We start from the raw sequence: 6,890 nt of genomic DNA, 5'->3' as shown, positions 1-6,890 counted from the left end.
AAGATGAAATATAGGAAGGAAAGCCATGCTGTTATGTTGAGCTGTGGGGGACTCAGGTCAATAATTTCTGACATTGCCAGTCAAGTGGAAGACCCAATACTATTATGGACTACTGGACTCTTTTCAAATATTTGCTGAGTTTACACACCTATAATATTCAAATAACGGAACTTAGAAAAAAAGGGGTATACAGATGAATGTCCATTTTGTATCTGTGTATTCAACGTGGTTAGGATAGATATATAGCTACATTCTCTTAATGAATAGAATGATTTGTTCTAATGGTGTTTGTAAATAAGATCTCAAGTCCGCATCTTGTACAGCAATTAACCACTAAAAAGAATATATGCAGTGTGTTAGTTATTGAAACTGTCTTACCGATTTGATTTGAAACTGTCTCATTGCTATTCATCAATAAAATTATTAAAATAAAATAAAATATGTGTAACCATTAGAAAACTACAAACCATCAATGTTTATTTTCACAAGAAGGAACTTTACGTGTTCAATAAGCACATGGGGACCACAGGTGAGTCGGGAGAACTGCACAGCCCTTGGGAGTCACCCGGAAACCCTAAAGCACGGAGGCGTGGCTCCAGTTCCTGACCAGTTCCTGCAGAGTACCAGCGTAGCGAAGGCCCAGAATGCCTCCTTCTAACGTTGAAGTTAGGGACTGAATCCTACAAGAGCTGTGATTCTAATGCACAAATCTTGTTAGGACTCAATCCCTAAATGCTGTGTTTATGGTAAGCCTTGAAAGGAGAAGATGACATCTGCCTGTAGTCAGGCATTTCTCAGCTGTCAGGACTGCACGGGCACATTTTCAGCTGACATGTGCCTGAGCAGAAGTTGAAAGAATTTCCTGTTGAATGAATTTTTATCCTGTATTTCAGAATACTGATCTACTCCATTGTGCTTATTCATGGTAAACTGCCTACCGCAGTCACGTTCCCATCCTGGGGACAGGACAGCACCTGACACAGCTGAAAGGAGGACAAGTTATTTGGGCTTGAGATTTCAGTCCGTGGTCTGCTATCTCCAGGGCAGGAACAAGATGACAGAGGGGCATAGCTGAACCCAAGGCACCTGGGAGTGGAGAGGCCAGGCGAGGAGCCAGGGGCCAGATCCTGATCTTTCAAATTGTCCCCAACCTGGCGCAGCCCTTCATAGCACAATTGGCCACTGAAGCCACAGAGGGGTGAATCCACTGCCATATATATTACCTCCATGTTCTACCTTCTAAGCACAAAACAACGTTTGGGGGCTTTTAGATACAAGTGTAATATTGATCATGCTAAAGAAACTGAAATAATTTGCTGATTAAAGAGGCTCATAAAAATATGACATAGTGAAAACATGCAGCCAATTGACAAAAATCAAACTTTAATAAATGTGATCTTTACAAAAAGAAAACGTGTAAGCAAAATGAAAAGATAACAATTTCATTTCATAGTGTGGAGTTGTGTGAAAGTCCGTACCTTAGAGCACCTAGGCACAAAGATGCTGATGACCGTATTGAAAGAAGCAGAATAAGTAAATAAATAAAAGTAGAATAAACTCTGCACTCATTTATTCTTTCTGAATTTAGTGGACAAAAGTCTAAAACTGAGGGGTGTTTAGCTTTGTATTATGTATAATTAATTTATATAGAAAATAGCACCCAATCCCATTTTTATTACTCGACTTCCACAGTAATTGGTTGTGTTATTCTTGCATTATTTATATTTCTAATTATGTTTTGCTTTTTCACTAGATTATTATGTTTTTAAATTACTTCATCAGATAAGATATAGAAATGCAGAGCAAATTTAGGGGTTTCTTAAAGCATCCACCAGTTTGATAATTTGCTGAGGTTAGAGAACTCTGTACTCAAAGTAATGGTTTATTGCAGGAAAGGATGGATTAAAACCAACCCAGAGCAGAGTCTGGGAGGGCTCCCAGTGTCTGACCTGGGTGATCTTCAGCAAATGTCACACATTGGCACCGATGTGGGGATAATATGAATGGAAAATTACAAGTGTAGGAATCTCACTCAACTTTCAGTGTACAAGGATTTTACTGGCTCTTCCTTACATGGACGTGTGAACCAGCTTGACTCAGTCTCTAGTGGTGCCTGATTTCTACCCAGTAGTCTGTGTGATTTCATGTGGCCAAAGGGGTGTCAGCTCATTAGCATTAATTTTCAGCTATCCCCCAAGTTGCTTGCCTTGAATAGGAAACCATTCCTAACTCTTGGTAAATTCCAGAGTTTAGAAGTGACCTCCAAGGGGCTAGGAGGTACAAGTCAAAGCTGTCTTTGGTCAAGGCCAATTTATTCCCTGTACATACTATGATATATCATGGCTGTTCCATTTTGAAAAATATGTAAAGACATGTATGAATGTAACTATCACTGCAAGGAAATGTTCATCCTCTAAGTCACTTTCCTTGATTGCCTTTTTCAACCCTGCTCTTCTTTTGGCTGCCCCTAGTATTTATTTTATTTTTCACATTACATTACCCTTGTAGAATTGAACATCAAAGTGACATATTTCTAGTCACGGAACCCTGGGGAAGTTGGGCAATTTCCTTTTATAGAGGAAAAGTATTAAAGTATATACTGTTGTCAACCATTTCAAGACACAAAACAGAATGCAGTGGTCTCTAGTTTTGATTTTCACTAATAAAAACATCAAAGAGTTACCATAAATGCATGAAAATAATTAAATAACATGATAATGAAATACTAACAAGAAATATCTACAGAGGAATTAAATGACACTGTCCTAAATTACAGATATAAAAATGATATCAATTTAAATATTATATGTGCTCCCTAGAACAATATCTGTGTATATGAAAATGAATTATCACATTCATTATCACAAAGACTGTGAAACACAGGTAGATGGATAGATGGAGAGACACAAGGTTGTGTTCCAAGAAGTGAATTTATCACCGGGGAGATAGCTCAGTAGAATAAGTGCTTGCCTGGCAAGTGCAAGGTCCTGTGTTCAATCCCTGGAACCACCAAAAAAAAGAGTGAATTTACCATTTCTGTGTGAACAGAGCTCTGTATAACTTCTTATGCAAAATTTCCCTGTCATCTTTTTAAACATATTTAGCTCTCTATGGCTCTTTCCTTTTCTCTTCAAAAAATAAAGCAATAGGACTAAATTATCTTGTAATTTGTTCTCTAAGATTAATGAGTCAATGTATACAAAACTTATTAGCTTGTGATACATATTAATAATAAATAATGTGATTAATAGCTCTAATTGTGATGAGAAAATATTTGAGCTAGTAAAATAATCTAGCTCTCTAGGAAAATCCCGTATGCAGGGAGCAAAATAGTCCCAATTGCTATTGATGACAATTGTGTAATAGCAACTCGAACCTATAAAATTTCCAGTTCTAAACTGGTTTAATTCTTCCTGTCTCTATTCCAAAATTCTAGATTTAGATGTCAGGAAGGTAGTTGTTAGACATGGGATAATTTCAGCAGTACTACACCATTTGGTCAAAATCTTTTTAAATTTTCTGACTTTAAAATCCTCACCTATTTTCTCCCATTCCTGTATAAAAGACACTTAAACAACTATGTACAAATATTGCATTTTACTATAATGAACATATTAAAGTGTTATTATCAACATAATAAAAGTTCCATTTATTAGTTCCATTCATTGTTGCATACAGTAAATCTAATTTCTTGAATAATTCATACCAACTATTTTTTTTGAAAGAATTTAAGGAAGAAACAGAAATAATGTCAAAATAATAAACTTAACAAAACAAAACTAAATACTAGGAATGTGCATTTTCTGTATCTAAAATAAAAATTAAATATGACAGGAAAATATATTTTCAAACGTATAAAAAATACCAAGAAGCAAAGTAGGGATCTATTATTATTAAGTAAGTGTTTTATCAAATTTCTATAACAAAAGTTAATAGAAGAATGCTGATAGGCCAATCCTCAGCACCACATGCCCCACCGGCCAACGTGCCCAGGCACACTGAATGAGCCACCAAGCCTGGCATGGTGCTGCACATGCTGAAACAGGAGGATCACTACAAGTCTGAGCTGTGTAGTGAGACCTTGTACCAAGTACATTTTTTAAAAAAAGAAAAATGTTGATAGGTGAAGTAGAAGATATTTTACTGGGATGAATATGCCAAAGAGGATGCACCTGAAGAAGAAACTCTGTGGCTAAGGCTGCCAATTTTCCCCACTATTTTTCTTACCATCCTTCCTTTGTGCTAATTAAAGCATACTTTTTTGGTAATTAAAACCTCCTGTTTTTAGTAAAGAATAGGAGTTCATTAGAGATTACGTAGCCTAGTTTTCCTTAATGCTAAACACACTTTGTGAAAAAAAAAGACAGCTGAATTTTATTTTTAAAATTTCCAGTCACAATGTCAAAAAGAAAGATGATGTTCATCAATTTCTTCTCTGTCTTTTATATTAGCAGGAAAATAGAAACACCCAGAACACTTGCCTAGATGCCAGAGACAATTTATATACCAAATATAGCAAAAGTAATGCAACAACTTTGGCCTAACTACCCACAAACCTCTGGTCATTTAAGTTGTGAAGGATCTAACTTCTATTTCCTTAAAGTATATATTTGGAATGTTTTGTTAAAGAAGCTTAGCCTTTATCCTAATCAGCTTTCCATTTTACCTGACAAAAATTACAGAGAAGATTTAGACTATAAGATGGCTATAGTTATAAATATAAAGTAGAACACAGTGATATTTCCCTGTAATTCCAGCTTTATGGGAGACTGAGGCAAAAGGAGCCCCAGAATGGGAAATTTAACTTTAGCAAGACTCTTGTCTCAATTTTTTTTTAAAGCTGAGGATTTTGCTGAAGGTGAATGCACAGGTTCAGTCCCCAGCACCGAGAAGGAGGGAGAGAAGAGAGGAAAGGTAGGGAGAGAAAGACAGATAGACAAGCAGGAAGACAGATGGACAAACAGACAAACAGACAGGTATATACAGAAACTAAAATTGAATTGAAAGCAGAAAATTACCTTTAAATTTATTCATAGAAAAGTTGTTCTTTATATTGCTCTACTCCAATAACAGCAGTTCCTCCAACAACTTTCTCTCCTATTTACTGCCATAAAATGAAAATGAATTGCTCTTTTCTTAGGAATTGGAGGGCTGGCCAAATAGCTGAGTGGATTAAAGGACCTGTTTAGGCAGACGCAGGGGCTGGGAATTTGATCCCTGAGCCTGCCCTACCGGCTCCACCCCCAGCACACTGAGAAGGTGATTGAGACTGGGCATGGTGGCGCACACCTATAATCCCAGTTCTTGGGAGGTTATGAAGAGGATCCCTACAAGTCCAATCTATGCAGTGAGACCCCATAGACCCTGTAGACCCTTCTCTAAATACAACAACAACAAAAAGGAATTAGACCAAGTCTTCATGAAGAAAGAGGACACTGAAATGTAGATTTCCCCAAGCAAGAATTAAGATGACTTGAGTGAAAGTGGGTATGAATAAGTGACACAAGGTTTTTATCCTGTTTCTATTCAAAATATTGGTGTTTTAGACTCATGTTCTACCCCCACCCCACCATCATGAGAACCTTGTTGAACAGTCTGCCCTCTGATCATCTGGAAAGCCCAGCTGACTCCTGACTGCTTCAGCATCTTCAGTGAGTTGTGCTCTAACACTGGCATTTGCAGGAGAAACCCTGAAGTTTCTGAAATGATAGAAAATGAAAAAAATAAAAATATCTATCAGGCTATAGAAGAAATCATATCACAAATAATCTCTCATAAAACAACCCTGAAAAAAAATTTTGAACACATCTAGAGAAAATATAGATGAAAACAATAATGGGACATGGAAAAATGATGAAAAGATTGAATAAACGATATAGGAAACAATTAGAATTCATAAAATGTATTCAAGAAGATATTCATAAAATTAAGAATATCATTGAAAGCTGGGAAAACCTCTTGAACAAAATTAAAGATAGACTTTCAGACCCTGAAGACAGCATTGCAGCTAGTGATTGTAAAAGAAAGACCTCTTAAAAATAACAAGGGCAGAGAGTCTTTTTACCAAGATGGAGCTGAAGGGAAAGAAGGAAAGCCCTTTCCCTCCCAGAGCTGAAGCCAAAGCCAAAGGTTTGAAGGCCAAGAAGGCCATGCTGAAAGGCATCCACAGCCACAAAAAGAAGATACAGATGTCACTCACCTTCTGCCATCCCAAGACACTGTGGCTCCAGAGACAGCCCAAATACCCTCGAAAGAGCACCCTCAGGAGAAACAAGATTGACCACTATGCCATCATCAAGTTCCTCCTGACCACAGAGTCAGTCATGAAAAAGATTGAGGACAACAACACACTCATGTTCACTGTGGATGTCAAAGCCAATAAGCACCAAATCAAACAAGCTGTAAAGCTCTACGACATTGATGTTGCCAAGATCAATACTCTAATCAGAAAACTGGCTTGGTAGATCCTCTGTGAAAATGATGAAAAATTCACTATTTGGAAAAGAATGACATTAACAAAGGAACCGCTGATGCACCAGAGGAGTAAGGAAAGGAAGGAAAAGAACAATGAGAGCAGTAAGGGCTAAGACTTCCTTCTCTTCCCAGGCCTGATGGAGAAAAGAAGGCATATGCTCAACTGGCTCCCAATTATGATGCATTGAATATTGCCAACAAAATTGGGATCATCTAAATTGTGTCCAGCTGGCTAATTCTAAATACATACTCCCCCCACACACAAATAGTAAGAAACCAAGAAATAATAAATCAACAGCTTCAAGATGATACAAAAAATAATATAATACTTATTGGGTCAACAAAACAGCAAGAGTCAACACAAATGACAGTAAAAGACTATGCAGAAATACTAGCAGAAAATTTCCCAGTCATGG

General features: G+C 37.1%; 1 non-coding gene across 1 annotated transcript; it reads left to right on the top strand.

The window, feature by feature from the left end:
* The first annotated feature begins 6,471 nt into the window (after positions 1–6,471).
* On the top strand, positions 6,472–6,536 carry LOC111815256. The gene has a single exon (XR_002819984.1). It is a non-coding gene; the product is annotated as a small nucleolar RNA SNORD42 (small nucleolar RNA).
* The last annotated feature ends 354 nt before the right edge of the window (positions 6,537–6,890 follow it).

The sequence above is a fragment of the Octodon degus genome, unplaced genomic scaffold (genome assembly GCF_000260255.1).
Source record: "Octodon degus isolate 3935 unplaced genomic scaffold, OctDeg1.0 scaffold00001, whole genome shotgun sequence".
Lineage (NCBI taxonomy): Eukaryota > Metazoa > Chordata > Mammalia > Rodentia > Octodontidae > Octodon > Octodon degus.
This window is presented reverse-complemented; position numbering and strand designations above follow the sequence as displayed.